The sequence below is a fragment of the Xyrauchen texanus genome, chromosome 20, assembly GCF_025860055.1.
Source record: "Xyrauchen texanus isolate HMW12.3.18 chromosome 20, RBS_HiC_50CHRs, whole genome shotgun sequence".
NCBI classification, from domain to species: Eukaryota; Metazoa; Chordata; class Actinopteri; order Cypriniformes; family Catostomidae; genus Xyrauchen; species Xyrauchen texanus.
In genome coordinates this window covers 10,276,135-10,295,377 of record NC_068295.1, presented here as the reverse complement: position 1 = coordinate 10,295,377, position 19,243 = coordinate 10,276,135, and positions in this window count along the sequence as shown.

Here is a 19,243-nt window from a genome sequence, read left to right as displayed (position 1 = left end):
ATAATATAATGAATATTATATAATATTAGAATTAAAATTATACTAATAATATTATTTTTATAATAATAAGATGCCTGTCATCTGCCAGAGGTCAGAGGAGTGGCTGAGGACCAGGCGATGGCGTGTCCGGGGACCAGCAAGCCAGTTTGTTCCCTCTCTCTCATCTCTCTCTTCATTGCCCCACCTTGCTCTTTCCCTCTCCCCTTTCCCTCCCCTCCTCTCTCCCAGGGCTCCAGAAAGTCGGCTAAGGAGGAATGTGATGAGGAGGAGGGCGGGGCGGGGCCTTGAGGATACATGCCTGGCCCTGAATCAGGAGGGGGATAAAAACAAGCCAGAGGTGCCAGTTCGGGAGAGAGAGAGCCACATGCTGCCGCTGTGTGTGTGTCTGTGTGCTTGTGTTTAAGTTGATTTAAATTAATTTATGCCATTAAAATGTTATGTTGTCTGTTTAGCCTGTTCCCGCCTCCTCCTCCTTTGGTTGCCAACATTTACCATGTTACATAAATGTTAATAAATGCAGTTCATTACAGTTATTTTACCATGAGTAAGGGTTGTTCTTAACAGTGATAAATCCCAGTAATGTACAACCTCTTATAGTGTATTGCTTTTTTTGTTATATTTATTTAATCAATGGTTGTGTCAATGAAGATGTCTTGATATGGCAGTGCTGGCTGTACGAGTTCAGACAGGTGAGAGGAATGCTCTCTGATGTTAATTAACTTTTCTTCACTCTTCGCCCTAGTCCCTCAGTTTTCATTACCTTTAAATGGAGCTTCACATCAGCAGTAATAATTACCCGGCTGGTCAAAGCATGTGCCTCTATTCTTACAAGGATATCAGACACACTTACCAATGTCCAGTTAACACTCAGGACCTTAATACACAATATAAAGAAGAAAAAAGTAATCATGCATGTGAGGTTTTAAAGGAAGCATGTACAGTCGGGATATGGATTTTATTTCATGGAAAAGCGGATCAATTTGGGTTCTGAACTTGTGATTACATTGGTACTGCTAGTAAACACATGCATCAAAAATCCACAACAACTCAGCCTTGTTTTTTTAGATATGCAGCCAATAACCTACAAACAAGGATGCCTAAACTAAAACTCTGCTAACTAAATTTAGCTTACTCAACACATGTGTTAACAGACTATGATAATGGCCTAGTCGGAAAACACATTGTTTCCTAGAGCTGGCAGAAAATAAACAAAACAGACACATGCAGCTTATCTATCAATCACAAATAATATAATATTGAGCAGCAGCCGTCGGAGTTGCATTGGAGTGACGTCACCTCCCCTCTTCGAACGCAGCACAAAACACCCCCTAATTTACATGAAACTACTCACAATTTGGGAAAACCAAGTGCAGAACTTGGAAACAAAAGCAAAGAAAAATGTTAGTTTGTAATTTTTTTTTTAAAATATGAGCAAAATAGTCAGAGAGCACAAACAACAGTAATATAACAAAGGAAAACATGATTTTGTTTGCAATTCTGATGACTTTGCTTTGATTTTTCTGTTGTTGTTTTTTTTTTGCATTGTTTTTATATTTTAAATGTGTTTATATATTTGATCATGATTGTTAGTTTTTGATCTGCGCTATTTATTTTAATTTTTGTGCTTATTATTTCGATTTTTGGATCCGTGACTGCAATAGTTTTGGCGGGATTTTGATCCCATAAACATCATATCGAGTTGCAGAAAAATAAACAGCCACTATATTTGAAGTGCAGTGTGAACTTTAAATGGTTAACATTAGACAAGACACAACTATCACATGCATTTAAATCAGCTGTTTACAGCATTTTTGTTTAATATTATAAAGGGGGCGATGTAACATCGCAGCTTCCAGTGTATGAACGTGAGTGTGTTTTTACTCTCTTCTGTCCTATTCAACTGATAGACCTATTTACTATACAGTAGGCACTATAATCCATACAGCTCAATTTGAAATATGTAACATAATGTGTCACTTCTTTTATTTATCTTCTCATCATGAATTAATTCTGCAATTAGTTTTAATAATTTAGAGCATTGAACTATTGATAGTGTTTAAAGTTAAATTAAATTGTCAAGATGTGTAGCAAATTATCAATATGTGTGTCTGTGTAAAAACAACGTAACATCAACACTCTAAAAGTCATGTTTAGAAAAAATTATATTATTTCAAATGAACAATTAGAACAAAGTTAAAGTTCACCGCAAAATGAAAACTCTTTCATCATTTACTCACCCTCATGACATCACAGATATGTATGCCTTTATTTCTTCTGCAGCACACAAATGAAGATTATTTTTTAAGAATATTTTAGCACTGTAGGTCCGTACAATGCAAGTGAATGTGACTAAAAATCAGAAGGTCCAAAAAGCACATAAAGGCAGCATGAAAGTTATCCATAATACTCCAGTGGTTTAATCCATGTCTTCAGAATTAATATGATAGATGTGTGTGAGAAACAGATCAATATTTAAGTCCTTTTTTTACTAAAGTGAAAGTGTAGATTTACAGTAGAAAAGGGACTAAAATATTTATCTGTTTCTTGGAATATGGTAAGAAATTATTAAAGTTTTTATATTTCTTAGCTTACAGAAAAGTGAGAAATACACTGTAAACTGTGAAATTAAAATGTTGTTTTCCAACCTTGTTGTATTAAAATTATAATAATGCATCTGTCTCCATATATTATTAAATTAATTCAAGTTCTGCTTTAAATTGAATAAAATTACCTTGAAATATTTTCACTTGCAAGGGTGGCTATGTGCTTACCATAAATTCACTGTACTAGGCAATATTGCAGTCAGGACTTGTAAAACTATGTACATTACTGCTGCCTGGCTTAAAATTTAGTTTATAAAATTTAATAATTTTTTTTTGTATAAAAATAAAACATTTCATACGATCTTCTTTCTATGTAAATTCCATATCTACGCAATAATGTATTTCTTTTTCACAGCATTCTCAGAAAATTCTCAAATAGTTCTCTACAAAAAATACATATTCTCTCATGCGAAGTGGTGGGTTACTGTGGCAGGGCGGAGGGCGGGGCCGGGTCGTGATTATACACACCCGGTCCCTTATCAGGCTAATCAAACCTCCGAGAGGGATAAAGGCCGAATGTGGAGGATGGTGCGGGAGAGAGAGATCGTTTACAGACATGTCCGTCATGTGTGTGTGTGTTTGTCTTTTGTTTAAGTTACTCAAAATATTATTGATATCGTCAAGCCAGTTCTCGCCTCCTCCTTTCCATTGAGCTGCTTTACAGTTACCTTGATAATTTATATTCTTATATTTGGCATAGATGTGGGATTCAGGCAAATTCGGTTTGTCAAAAACTAAAATAAATAAATGAAAAAATAAAATTCATATCACTCATTATTGTTCAGGACAAAGTTGTCACATTTAACTAACTATTTTTATTTCAGTAAATTTATTCAGCCATTTACTTAAAAAAAAAGGAAAAAGAAAAACACAAATAGATTTCTACTATCAGAATGACAAAGTGTCAAACGTTAAAGAATCAATAACATCCAATCAGAAGGCGTTGCCAAGCTGGTGTCATAAGACAACTTTCGTCCAATCATTTGACATCTATTAGTCGTATATTAGTCGTGGGAGTTGCCAGAATATGAGATGAAAAAAAAATTAAGCTGCTGGCAGCCATACGTATCATCAATTATTTCAGGTGGGCATATGCAAAATCCTAAGAAAGATAGGTGGCTATACGGTGCATGCCTGCATATGTCATAGACTACATTACTGATAACCAGAATTTTTGAACATTATCAATACAGTTCTACCTTACACTTCTGTGAATCCAGAAGAACAGATGCATTTAAAGCCATCTGAAAGGTCTAAACATGTTCCATTGTTCATGCATGGAAATGACTGGCATTCATCTATGTTGTTTCACACAAAGTGCCAGAGATGTGAGAGAGAAAAGGAGAAATACATTAAGACAAAGGAAAGAATAAAATGAGGTGTCACAGAAATTCCCATGCCAACCAATTATAAAATGAAGTTTTCGCCGAACAAAGATTAGGGGAATGAGATTAAAAACAAATATAAAATAATTTTTAAGCCTTCGAGCAATACACCTTTTATTAAATGAACAGGAGATTCCTAAAATATACTCTGAGCTTGAGTAGCTGACTCATAACAATGAATGAGCCTATTTCATTTCCAATTTGCATGAACATGAAATAATTAAGTGGAAATTGCTCTTGAAATAGACATCTAATGTGGTTGAACAAGATCTAAAACTGCCTCTTGTTCTTAAAGGGTTGTTTGTAAACTAGACAGGAGATGAACTAAATTATCAAATCTCCTCATAGATACATGTACTTATATACAGTGAGGAAAATAAGTATTTGAACACCCTGCTATTTTGCAAGTTCTCCCACTTAGAAATTATGGAGGGGTCTGAAATTGTCATCGTAGGTGCATGTCCACTGTGAGAGACATAATCTAAAAAAAAAAATCCAGAAATCACAATGTATGATTTTTTAACTATTTATTTGTATGATACAGCTGCAAATAAGTATTTGAACACCTGTCTATCAGCTAGAATTCTGACCCTCAAAGACCTGTTAGTCTGCCTTTAAAATGTCCACCTCCACTCCATTTATTATCCTAAATTAGATGCACCTGTTTGAGGTCGTTAGCTGCATAAAGACACCTGTCCACCCCATACAATCAGTAAGAATCCAACTACTAACATGGCCAAGACCAAAGAGCTGTCCAAAGACACTAGAGACAAAATTGTACACCTCCACAAGGCTGGAAAGGGCTACAGGAAATCGCCAAGCAGCTTGGTGAAAAAAGGTCCACTGTTGGAGCAATCATTAGAAAATGGAAGAAGCTAAACATGACTGTCAATCTCCCTCGGACTGGGGCTCCGTGCAAGATCTCACCTCGTGGGGTCTCAATGATCCTAAGAAAGGTGAAAAATCAGCCCAGAACTACACGGGAGGAGCTGGTCAATGACCTGAAAAGAGCTGGGACCACCGCTTCCAAGGTTACTGTTGGTAATACACTAAGACGTCACGGTTTGAAATCATGCATGGCACGGAAGGTTCCCCTGCTTAAACCAGCACATGTCAAGGCCCGTCTTAAGTTTGCCAATGACCATTTGGATGATCCAGAGGAGTCATGGGAGAAAGTCATGTGGTCAGATGAGACCTTTTGGTCATAATTCCACTAACCGTGTTTGGAGGAAGAAGAATGATGAGTACCATCCCAAGAACACCATCCCTACTGTGAAGCATGGGGGTGGTAGCATCATGCTTTGGGGGTGTTTTTCTGCACATGGGACAGGGCTGACTGCACTGTATTAAGGAGAGGATGACCGGGGCCATGTATTGCGAGATTTTGGGGAACAACCTCCTTCCCTCAGTTAGAGCATTGAAGATGGGTCGAGGCTGGGTCTTCCAACATGACAATGACCCGAAGCACACAGCCAGGATAACCAAGGAGTGGCTCTGTAAGAAGCATATCAAGGTTCTGACGTGGCCTAGCCAGTCTCCAGACCTAAACCCAATAGAGAATCTTTGGAGGGAGCTCAAACTCCGTGTTTCTCAGCGACAGCCCAGAAACCTTACTGATCTAGAGAAGATCTGTGTGGAGGAGTGGGCCAAAATCCCTCCTGCAGTGTGTGCAAACCTGGTGAAAAACTACAGGAAACGTTTAATTGCAAACAAAGGCTACTGTACCAAATATTAACATTGATTTTCTCAGGTGTTCAAATACTTATTTGCAGCTGTATCATACAAATAAATAGTTAAAAAAATCATACATTGTGATTTCTGGATTTTTTTTTAGATTATGTCTCTCACAGTGGACATGCACCTACGATGACAATTTCAGACCCCTCCATGATTTCTAAGTGGGAGAACTTGCAAAATAGCAGGGTGTTCAAATACTTATTTTCCTCACTGTATATATATATATATATATATATATATATATATATATATATATATATATATATATATATTTGGGCTGTCGATTTAACTCGTTAATAACGTGCGATTAATTTGACAAAAATGTACGCGTTAAAAAATTTAACGCACTTTAATCGCAATGCTTAACTGAGAAATTCAAGCTAGTAGTACCACCTGTATACTCCAGAGAGCAGTAATTGAAATTTCAGCTGTGTGAGCAACACACAGTTTATACAGTGAAGAAAACAATTTCTTGCGTTCAAAACACTTGATGGAGCGCAAATGCTATCTTTATGGGACCATAAGATGTGTTTAAAGATTGAGTATTAAACTATATTTAACTCGACACAGTGACCTAAACATTTTATTTTTATGACACAACACACCCGAGACAAGCATGTCTGACGCAGGTCGTACGGTCTGTACCTCATACATATTTAATTACCAAGGAGGTTAAGGAGGTGTCCTTTAAACTGTTACACCGTTTTTACCCAGTCAATCTTTATTTAAGAAACATGCTCCCTGAAATATATCCACTTTGCTCCTTCTGTAATGCTGTAGATGAAAAGTTTGTTTGTTTGTATGTACCTCTATTTTAACTAATTTTTCTTTGCTTTATAAAGACGTTTTATTTGGTTTTCACAGATTTGATAACTTAAGTTAATATTTTCTGATTAATCTGTTTAGTTTTCTTGCCAAATTTTTAATACATAAGTGTAAATTTATGTCTATAAAGCCCCTATTTGCACTTTTTTGTAAAGACTTGAAATATTATTTAAATACTCTTTGTACCTCCAACAACTCCAAAGCATTGAAAACCATTGCACAATGTAATGAATATAATGTCTTGGCATTATTGTAAAATGTATCTGTTGTATTATGTATATTATGTTGTACTATGTATACCCCTGGCTTGTTTCTAAAAAAAAAAAAATGTCTGGCGCAGGTGTAAATTAACGGGCCCTTAAACAAGCGCTCATAATAAATCTCCAACCGATTGACAAATTCACTTGTGAAATGTATTGCTGTGAACTGTATGCCAATGATTGACTTATGTTCAATAATATAGTAGTAAAAATATCATTTTTTAATATTTAAAGATAACTATGTATAATTATTTCATCATTATATTTTGAATTATTGTTATATGAGGGGCTTTCTCAGCAAATATTTGTATATGCGATTAATCGCGATTAATTAATCGGGACACCATGTAATTAATTCGATTAAAAAATTTAATTGATTGACTGCCCTAATATATATATAATTGTTTTTAATTTATTTTTTCAGTTTAGTTTAATGTGCAGCCTCAACTTTAAGTAAACCATTCAGAGGTTACTTTATTTGATTGAAACAGTTATTATTTTGAAATTCCATTTAATGCTTATAGTGGCACAGAAATGACACACTTTAATCTCCTAAAATAGAAGATAAACTATTCATTGATTTAAAGTTTTATCTTAACCTGTTGATACGCAAAACCCTGCACGCGGACGTGTGCAATTGTCCATGACTGTTATGATTTGTGGAAGTAGGAGAAGGCAGACGGGAGTGTGGATCCAAAAGCGGGCTTTATTGGGACAAAGAACAGAATAAACAAAACACAGGAACAAAAGAAAGTCCACGATGGGAAAAAGGCAAACTAATACAAGAGGAAAAGGAGGGTGGAGAATGACAGGGTAACCTTGGACGGACAGCTAACGGGGTAACCATGAACGGGCTGACAGACAGGCAGGCAGGGAACACGAAGCGCGAGTCAGACAATATACAAGCGGAGACATGGAACATCAACGATCGAGAGGGGAAGGGGAAAACAGCGGGGTTTAAATGGACAGACACGGTGATAACAAAATGACGAACCGTTGCGGACAATAAAGCTGTGACAGTGCCGGGAAAGACGGGAAGTGAAGTTTACACACGGACAGTGAGACTCAGGGTGGACAACAGGGAAAATGTGACATAGAACGGGATCAGTGCTGGGTGAAACAGAAAACACGGTGGGGATGACACGAAACATGGTGCGGACGACAAGAGACCGTGACAATGACAAACGTTCATTGAAAAACATCCAATAGCACTTTTTGTACATAAAAGTGATAAATCTGAGAAATATTTATATATTCTACATTGTTTATATGAGATCTCGCCTGAAAGAATTACCCTTCGTCATCGTTCTTCAACAAAATATGCAATCTGAGCAGCATTCATGATGTAAAACTGTACAGTATAATATCTTATATATTAGAGTCTCATAAACAAAATTAGCCTGTCTCCAAAGTCTATTTTAAAAGTGGGGCATAGTTTTATTCATATTATCCATGCAGTGAGTCAGATTTTGTGTCGTCTTGAAAGGCGGAGCCTTCGGACTTGTGGCTTTGAGAACATTGTATTGCTGGGTTGTCTTGGTACTTTTATTATTGATTTTTTAGATTATAAAAACATGTTCAGCAGAAAAGATTTCCATTACTATAAACTTCAGCTTCTCTAACTTTAAAAAATAACATATATTAATTCTGAAACTTGGGAAATAAAGCCCAAAGTGTCTTCTTTCAAAAGATACTACAACTGTGTCCATATTCCAAAGGGTCCAGTAAATACAACCATTTAAGTTCAGGCATGTCATTTTCATGGTTTGTGCTCAAAAAGGCAGTGCGTATCAACAGGATAAGAACAACTCTGTAGCCAAAATGGGCCTCTCAGTCCCTTAGATTCTTCCTAACATCTCTTTTTGGGTTCCATGTAAGAAAGTAAGTCATATGGGGTTTGGAACAATGTGAGGGTGAGTAAATGATGACAGAACATTGATTTTTGGGGAAACTAACTCCTTTAAGCCATAGTCTCTCATGCATCTCTAACCTAACTAAACTCCTGACTCCCAGTAATCATTTTATTCCTTCTCAGTTGTGTCTCACATCATCTCACACAATTTGTCTCCCAAATTCAACCTGTTAAACTCAGACAGCAGGGAGGGAATTTTGTACCTGTAGTTCTAGCAGGGCAGAGACAGCTGAAGGAGTTAAGCTCACCAGAGCAGGAGGCACCATTATGACAGGGTTGACTAAGACATTAATTTACTTCAATCTCACATTTATTACCTTGAAAAGAAGGGGAAAGGTTCACTTCATTATGGATTTGCTCGCTGTTGACATGCAGGGACCACTGATGCCTCTTCAGATAAAATAAGCCACATTTAATAATGAGTCGGCACAGAGGGGAACTGACTGTTCGAAAAAATTGCTCTAGAAAAAGTCTTGTGGTGATTTACCAATGAACCCAGATGCACAGAAACAGCCGTAGGCATTGATACCATCTTCACAGATACTGAGCGCACAGCAGAGCTTATCCCGATAGTCATCGATGTTCACCTCGCCGAATAGGCTTGCTAACCCTAACTAGAGATGAAAACTGGGTAGGGGTTAAATGGATGCATTAGTTGAGGTGTGGAAAGAGGAAACAGCAACTGTTGGAAAGGCCATCATCAAGGCAATCGGTCCTTACCAGGCAAACATTCACACTTGAACCCCTGAGGGCGAACCACACACTTTGATCTGTGATGACACAATCCTAGATGCAGAGAGTGATGGAAGTTTCACAAAACCGACCCGTACAGCCATGGTGACACAGGCATTTGTAACTGCTCCCCTGCACTTCACACATGGAGGTGCCCTTCATAACACATGGGTTGAAAGTGCAGCCTTTGACTGGCGAGGAGCAGTCATGTCCTGTGAATCCTGCATGAAATAGAATGAAAGAAACGACTGAAGTAAAATGGGCTCAATGTTGACAAATTAGCATTTGATAACTACCGTGTCTCAGTTATATTTTATCAGCAAAAAAAATAAAAATAAAAAATTTAATTCAATTAGAAATGTAATTACATTAAAGGTTTTTGCAAATTAAATAAATACAAAAAAGGATGACAATAAAAAAATATGCACACTTAATATAATAACACCAAAAAAAAACAGTTTTATGATTTTAAATCATAAAAATAAAAAAAACAGTTATTGCTTTCAACAAAGGGAAGAAATAAAATGCTTTCAAGATGACCAAAAACACAAGAATCTGGCAATGAAACCATGAAATACAGGCCTGCAATGTCATTCAAATTATTTCTAGGACCATGACTTATAAAAGGCAAATGAATAAATCATCCCTATAAATGTAATGAAACAAACCTTATACAATTTAAGTCAACCTCAGCAATAAAACAGTTTACTCAAAAATCGAAATCTTGTGATATAGACATCGTATTTCACCAGGTGGCCGTTTGCAATAGGTCTGCCCTCTCATGTTTTGGCAGGTTCTGTTGCTTCGGCAGACCTTATCCAGATATGTGCAGTCAGTGATAGCTGTGGTACAGTTCTTATCTAGAAGAAGAGGCAGCAGATAAAAAGCACAACAGCTCAAGTGATGCAGAGGACACAACCCAAGGGCACATCCTGTCATCAAAGTTCCAATCAAGTGGCATATAATTGACATTGCTAATCTGAAGAGTAAACAAAAGAAGAGTAAACAAAAGAGTAAAAGAGAGTGTTTTGGTTGACACAAGCAAGATAAAATATAGCTGCAAGCAGTAATACCGGGATCAAGCCAATTATCGCCACCATGAGCAGCAAAATAAGTTTTGTGACATGTTTTTGGTTAGAGTCCGATTAACAGTGTATGAGCAGTTAGAAAATGTCTACTTTCAATCATAAAAAAAAATTTACAAAAAATTATCTACTTCTTAGAAACTGCTCATGTAGTATCTGGGCATGATGGTTATCATACAGGAAAGCATTCAAGAGTTAGAAGTCAAAATAGCAATTTTTCTATCTCCTGACCCATGGGGGCAGTGTGCCAATTGCTGCAAGTAACCTCAGGGCCAAATGGTGATGACACATACCAAGCTTCGTCCCAATCCCTCAAAGCAATGTGGAGCTAAAGCATCAAGTTCAGTTTATGCGTTCTTCATTTAATTCGTTGAAGCGCCATTCCAAAATGGTATGGTTTATCAAAATTATGTGAATTACTTTTTGTCGTGAATGCCTCTAGAAGATGCAAGCCATTTTTTTTGCAAATTGGACAAACAGTCTAGGAGGAGTTCGAAAAAGTAGGTTTTCAAAACATTTAAAAAATGGCAGACAGGAAGTTTTCTCGATCATGACATAATTAGTATCATTGCTCTCGGCATGAACCACGGAATCTATCAAGACCAGTCTCATGACATTAGGCAAAAGGAGTCAATAGCTATTAGCATTTTTAGTAAAAGCATTACAATTTTTTACCAGAAGGTGGCGCTGTCCCGAAACTCCCTTCAGAGCATGGTGCCAAAGACACATACCAAGTTCCGTAATGATACAGCAAGTCATTCATAAAATACAGCATTTTAATTCAAAATTGCCGATGTCCAAAATGGCCGACATTGCAAATTTTCATATATTGCTGGATTCGCTACACCGCCCTGAATGTAACGAGATCAATTTTATGATTTTATGACAAACTGTTTAGAAGTTATAAGCAAAAATGTGCTTTTTTCATATCTCGTGACCACTAGGTGGCACCATTCTAAAACTGAGCAGGCACCCACGAGTCATGGTTCCTGTGACAAATAATACATTTGGTATGAAAACACTAAAGCGTTATGGAGATATACTCTCACGTCCATTTTGGTGTGCTCTTCGTCTAATTCGTTGAAGCACCATTCGAAAACAGTATGGTTTATCAAAATTCTGTGAATAACATTTTTGTGTGAGTGCCTCTAGATGATGCAGTTCTGATGAAGTTCTTCTTTTACTTATTGTCAGTATAAAACACCCCCTTTGTGCACTTGAGAATAATTATCTGTGTCTCGTTCATCCTGCCACACCATTTTATACAGTATTTGTGTAGTTAAACAATAACATAGAACAAGAACATAGTCTTTGTCTATAAGTTTTAGACCAATGTTTATGAATTATTTTTTCCAAGTTTTCTATGATTTTTTAAATCTCCTTGTAACATTTTTGCAGTTCATTTAAATTTGAAGTTCATCCAAAACTGAAAACACCCTCTTGTCGTTCCTCATCTGCGTGGCTTACTTTATTATGCAGACCACAAATGGAGTTTAAGTGAACACTGAGGAGTGTCTTTCAATACAATGGCAGCTGATAGTGACTCACTACAAAGTTTAAAATAATGTAGTGAAAGTACAACATGCAACGCATGTGTCATATTCCAAGTCTTCTGAAGACATACAGAAGGTTTTGCTTATTCACAAGAGAACTTTGATTGTTTTAGTGATAACTCATTAAAACCCATTTTTGTAATGCATTAAAAAAACAAACATCTCTCAATGCATGTGAGGTCATAAAAATGGCAAAATAATTGTACAAGAATTAGAAAGTGCTGTTTAAAATAATTTTAGATGGAACAAGTCACATTTGCTTCAGTTACAATGGTTTTTATTTATTTATATGAATATGTGTTTATATGATTTAGTAACTGTAATATCACTTCAATGAAAATTGCTTTAATATGCTGATTTCTTTTTTATTTAAGTCAAATTAGGGTAAAAATACAGTTGTAGATTAAGGACTGTCATAAAGACAAGGTTAAGCATTTATAAAATAAATCGATTAGCTTTTTTGATTGAGAGATTAGAGTTAAAATTCTGTAGTTGCCATGTCGAACATCTCTCTTGTTTTATTCCAAATAAACCTCACTCTATTGGGTAGAAAAAGTAAAAGCTAGTAACTAAACAGATCATTATTAAAACTGTAACATTATTTCTGTTTAATTCCCTTGCATTCAAATATTTGGATTTCAAATAATTACATTAATAGTGTGATGTGACTCAAAAAGGAGTGAACACATTTCCTCTGGTACATATTTTAAGGCATTTCTTTTGTTTAGAATGTGGCTCATAACTATCTACCAAGCCAAATGCAGTATTGATTAGTTTAGCTCGCTGTAGAATAACAGGCAAATATTAATTAATCAAAACTCTGTTTACAACAGCCACTTAGCCGTGAATCCCTCAGGGCAGATACATGCATAACTCCCTGCTAGAGCAATGCAAGTGGAATTATTGATGCAGAAGCCAGAAACACAGTGATTTTGCTTTACTTCACAGTAGGTGCCCTTAAAAACGAATGAATAACATGAAAAATACATGAGTCGTACACTGCACACCAAGTTGGTACAGTGCACTACATGAGCAGAAGTTGATGGACACCCTTTTCAATTAGTGGATTTAGTTTTTCTAGCCCCATCTACTGTTAACATGTGAAAAATCAACCGCACCACCATTCAATTAAAAAGCGCAGGATCTGAATTATTATTATTATGGGACAATAATTGCTTTTTTTATTTATTTTAAAGGGTATTTATTTTCTCAATCTAAATAATTATAGCTGTTATCTTTAAAATCTAATCAACATCAAATACAAAAGTAGCTGTTAATGATGCACAAGTCATCATAACATACTAATTGCGCTCCTAGAATAAATTTTAAATCACAAATGTAGCTTGTCCCTATTATAGATTTTGTCCTTGTGCGATCCATGTACACATGTGTGGACATTGTATTTTGTCTCCACTATACGCAACGCATAATTTAAATTCAATTGAACCGACTGATCTCAGTTCAAAAGACTCTGGGCTGTCAGTAAAGATTTAAACATTCAATGTAAGGAGTCATGTGACAAAACAACATGGCACAGATCACAGCTGAGTTTGTCTTTGGGAAAAATGGCAAAAAAACTACACCTGGTAAGAAACCAAATTTGAGTCAAAAGATTAGAATCTCTAGTCTCATCCAATATGCTATTTTTAAAATTTGAATTATTTATCGTGAAACATCATCCTGCTAAACACAATGTACACTAATGTGTACTTAGTGCATTATTTTCTTAGAAATCATATATTTACATATAATCACATTGCGAATCAATGGGTTCACCCAAAAGCTGAACATTTTTTGCTTCTAGAGACTTTATATGGAGTTGGGATGAAAATAAGGTGCATCTGAGAACAGTGCAGATAGACAGCACAAAGACAGAGGTTACAGTAAGTGCAGTCACTCCTGTAAGTGCAGTCACTCCTAAAATCTGACCAAAAGTTCAATTTCAGGCTGCAGATGATGTTTAGATCACTCAACATGTTTGGCAGACATGGGCCAATGGTAATCAGTACATGGATTCAGAATTTAAGAACATAATAAAAACATAATAAACAATTTGATAAAAAAACAAATCTAACTTTCTATAGCTTGCTATTAGTAAAAATTTCACAATTTGTTGCCATCAATTTATAGGAAAACATCATGGTTAATGTTGTAACCTCCATTCCCCGATGGAAGGAACGAGACGTTGTGTCGATTGTAGTGATACAAGGAGTCCCACTTCAAAACGTCATGCACTACCCATGTTACGTGACTACTGAGCCAGGTGCAAACAAGCTGCTGCATGCTAGAAGCAGCTGGGTCTGCTGCACGTAACCCTCCCTAAGGCCCCAAACAAAAGGTGTCATATAGCTCTTAAGTTCCCAGTACCCATATGGGTAACTTGTGGCTAATACACATGGGTGTTGTCAATCCAACTTCCCAAGGGAGACGTGGGTCCTGCCAGCAGAGGGAACGTACTGTGGAAAATACGTCACGGGGAGTTGCCTGAAGTGGGAACTATGCCTGTGGAGCCCAAGTCCAACACGGAGCACTCGACTCATGGTGGGACTAGCAGTGAATTCCTCCGCTGAATCTGAGGCTAGAGGGATAGGGAAGAAGAGCTTCCAGGAAGCGAGAGCTTACTGGCTAACCTGGGAAAGAAGGTGCACTGGATCAGCTTGGTGGAGGGCGCAAGGTGCAAGCGAGTTCGCAAGCAAGCGTATTACCGAGTTCTACCGGCTCGGACCTGACAAAATACGGGATGAGACCGACTCAACCGTGATGTTGTAGAACCTAGCAAAGGTGTTGGGTGTTGGGTATTGCCCAGCCCACTGCTCTGCAGATATCTGCTAAGGAGATACCATGGCCAGTGCCCAAGAGGATGCCACACTTCTTGTAGAGTGCTCTTGAACCAGCACTGACCGAACTGCACATCTCTACGGGTCTTCAGATCTTGAAGAACAACAATTTGCGAACAGACGCCACTTGAGGGCGTAAAGCAGCCTGGTAGAGGGAGCTCTGGCTTGGTTGATCGTGTCTACGACTGAAGGTGGTAGACCGCTTAAGTCTTCTGCGTCCTGTCCAGGGGCCAGACATGGAGATTTCAGAGGTTTGGGCGTGGGTGCCAGAGGGTGCCCCGTCCTTGAGAAAGGAGGTCCTTCCTCATGGGGATTTGCCAGGGAGGTCCTGTCGCGGGGGGCCTCTGTTAGGGAGTACCAGAGTGGGCAGTGGGAGTTGTCTTGGGAGGCAAAGTGATCTATTTGTGCCCTGCCGAAGCGGTCCCTGATCTGCCGGACCACCTGGGGGTGGAGCCTCAACTCTCCGCTGAGTGAGACCTGTCACGATAGCGCATCTGGCGTCGTGTTGCGGTCGTCCGGGATGTGAGTGGCGAGCAGTGACCTGAGTCGCGGCTGACTCCAAAGGAAGAGATGGCGGGCAAGTTGTGACATGTGATGGGAGCGTACGCCGCCTTAATGATTAATGTATGCTACCATGGCAGTGCTGTCTGAACGGATCAAGACGTGCTTGACCCGAATCAGCGGGATAAACCTCAGCAGGGCAAGGACTACAGCCAACAACTCGAGGCAGTTGATGTGCCAACGCAGGTGGGGGCCCCGTTCAGATAACACACATTGCCCCAACCCAGTTTAGAGGCGTCTGTGGTGACCACGACACGTCTGGACACCTGCTGTAGGGGACTCTTGTCCACATAAAACAGAGGTCTGTCCAAGGGTTGAAAGTCTCAAGGCAGGAAGGGGTGATTAACACACGGTATGTACGGTACGGGACTCGAGTCTGAAGCCAGTGCTGGAGCAGTCTCGTATGCATGAACCTGAGCGTCACGACCGCGGCCGAGGAATCGCTGTGCCTGGCTTGAAAAGAGCGAGACACGTGAGCACTGACTGCGCACGCTTGGTTGTGAGGCGCCGTTACATTGGTAACATCCAACTCCAAACCAAGAACAGAGATGCTCTGAACCGGAGAGAGCTTGCTTTTTTCCCAGTTGACCTGAAGCCCTAAACGGCTGAGGTACGTGAGCACCTGGTCCCTCTGAGCATATAGTAACTCTTGAGAGTGTGCTAGAATGAGCCAGTCAGCGAGGTAACTGAGTATGTGGACGCCCACCTTCTGCAGCGGGGCAAGGGCTGCCTCTGCGACCTTGGTGAAGACACGAGGGGACAGGGACAGGCCAAATGGGAGGACCTTGTACTGATACACCTGACCGTCTAATGCGAACTGTAAGAAGGGTTGGTGTCGAGGCAGAATGGAGACGTGGAAGTACGCGTCCTTGGGTGCTGAGAAAAAACTCAAAGCACTGTAACTAATGACTCCGCGAGTTATGGACAGAGGAGGAGGTCCTGTAAGGACGTCTTTGAGACTCGTCAGCGCTGGCCTGCCGGGGCTGGGCAGTCGTGGGTCCGGAGGCAAGATGGCCGCGTCCGGGGAGCCGGGGGCTGCAAAGTTTTGGTACCGGGGTACAGTGAGAATGGCACGCACTGGTCTGATGACTGAGTAAGTGAGGAAATTGCTCTTTTATTGGCAATTTGGGTACCGCAGCACAAAGGGGGTGCAACGAAAGAAAAAGGGAGAAAAAGTGGCTGGTAGCGGCTCCCGGATCCGATGTACCAATGGTCAAGTTGCGAGGGTTGGGGGGAACAGTCTGGCCCAAGCTCACAGCGGCCCGGGAAAGCATGTTGGCCATCTGCACATCAGACTCTGACTGGGCGGCCTGGCCAGACAACGGGAGTCCGGTCAGGTCTTCAGGGTCAGACGCCTGAATGCTCTACGATGCAGCAGCGATGTCATCATCCAAACCTGGCTCCAGGGATGAGGCAAACTGGACGTGAAGCGAGCCGCCATCGTCCCGAGTGCAGACGGAAGCAATCAAGCATGCCGGGGGCTGGGTGGTTCGTGGAGCTGTGCCCGGCGAAACCGAGCCCGCTGCCATCCCCAAATCGCTTCCATCACCAGCCGGGTTGGCCTCAATCCCGTGGGAAGAAGGAACACAATGTCGAGTGAGTGACAGAAGGGGAACTATTTGTTCTAGAACTTGTTTTTTCGTTTGTTTGTTTTTTGCATGTTTATTAGGTGCTACTTGTTACAAATCAAAAAGGGGAATGGAAAATACACAAAGCAGTCATGCTTGAGTCTCTACTGTAAAGGTACTGTAGATATAATTTTTTATATTTTTATTTAATTACTGAACATAATTAAATGTATTAAATGTCAGACAACAGATAATAAACGCATAAATAAAGAATCAAAGGAATGCACTATTGGGGGCATGTTTTGCACTCATAATTTAAATGTGTGGAGCATTTGTCAATTTCTGTGACTTTTTTGCCCTGAGCTATGGTTAATTTCTGACCCTGGTTAGCACTGTCATAGAACACTCTTTCCAACAAGTAAAATTTCTGCCCTCTTAGAGCTTCCCTGGGTTAACTCAAGGTGTTTTTATTGCTAAAAGTAAATGCCCAGAGGGAGCACTAGTTCAACTGTGAAGTGGTGAACCACACACAATCACAGCACATAATCTCTGACTACTGAAGCATGTTGAGTCGTCACAATGTCAATCTTTGGTTTCATCATTCCAAACAGCCTCTGGAAGCAAAGTCAACAACTATTCACTGGAAGCTTCATGAAATGGGATTCAACAGCTGTGCAGGCACAAACCAGCCCAAGTGTGGACCGAAGAGGTGTGAAATTCACTATCAATGGACTATAGAGCAGTTAAAATAGATTCTCTGGAGTGATGGATCAATCTTCACCATCTGCCAGCCTGAAGGATGAAACTGGATTTGCCAGAAGAACATGCCCGATAGCATGGGGCCAGCTGTACAAGTTTGAAGAATTGGCATATTGCCTTTTTCACTCTTTGGGCAATGCCCTAAAGCTCCACAGTAGATGCTCTATGCATTCAGTTTTGACATGGTCCAGAGGATAAAAAGAGGTAAATTTAGAAATGATTGGTTGGATGGTTGTGCAAGCCCTGACCGTAATGCCATAAAACATGTTGGGAGCAACTGGAATCTCTCAACATTAGTGCCAAACCTCACAACTGCTTGCGGCTAAATGGAGCCAGAATTCTGCCAGAAAGGTGTCCACATATATTTTGTGCGAGTCACTGGCTTTCTTCCATCTGGATATTCTTTAGCTTGATTGCATTTAAACCTCACAGTCAAATGCATCTCCACTGTGATTGGATAGTGATCTGGGGCAGTGGTGGCTCAGTGGTTGAGGCTCAGGGTTACTGACTAGAAGGTCGGGGGTTCAAGCCCCAGCACCACCAAGATGCCACTGTTGGGCCCTTGAGCAAGGCACTTAACTCCAGGTTGCTCCGGGGGGGATTGTCCCTGTAATAAGTGCACTGTAAGTCACTTTGGATAAAAGCGTCTGCCAAATGCATAAATGTAAATGTAAATCTGATCAAAGTTACCCGCAAAAAATGTAAAACACAATCTTGATATTACATTAGAGCTCATGGAAACTAGAAATTAACTGTCTTTAAGTGAACTTTAAAAATACTGATGAATAATTCATGCTTTTTTATCACTTTAACAGTCAGGGTTTTTTGGCATCCGACAATGCTAAATTTCGGGTCGTCAAAGCAAATCTAATGGTATTCATCTCACATTTGGTGCTTTATATGCCTCTCATCTGAAATCCTTACGTGAAGCCTGGTTTCATGTGTGACGCACATGACTAGAAAACGGGAGAGACGCGAGTGAGTGGGGATTTGAGGAGAGAGAAGTGATATGATACTCCAGGTGTATTCCAATTAAATAATTCATGGGATATTATAAATGTTTCATGTAGCAAGATGGCAGTGTCTGTTGTGAGGCCAAATTAGCAGAAAAAGTCAAAGTCACAGCACTTTAACAACGAATGACTGTAGCGCAAGCTCATCACATAAAATATGAATGAATGAATGAATGAATGAACGAACGATACATTTAATATAGTGCTTTTCTGACATTACACACCGAGCACTTTATACAGTGAACAGGGGACTCTCCTCAACAATACATATATGAATACATAGTTGTATACAGATAACAAAAATATTTGTGCATTTTTGCTTTCTTTGAATGTGGTCAGAATCCATCCTGACCACCTCCGAATGTGGCTTCAGTAATCCGATCACGATCCGTTCACAATGCATCTTGGGTGAA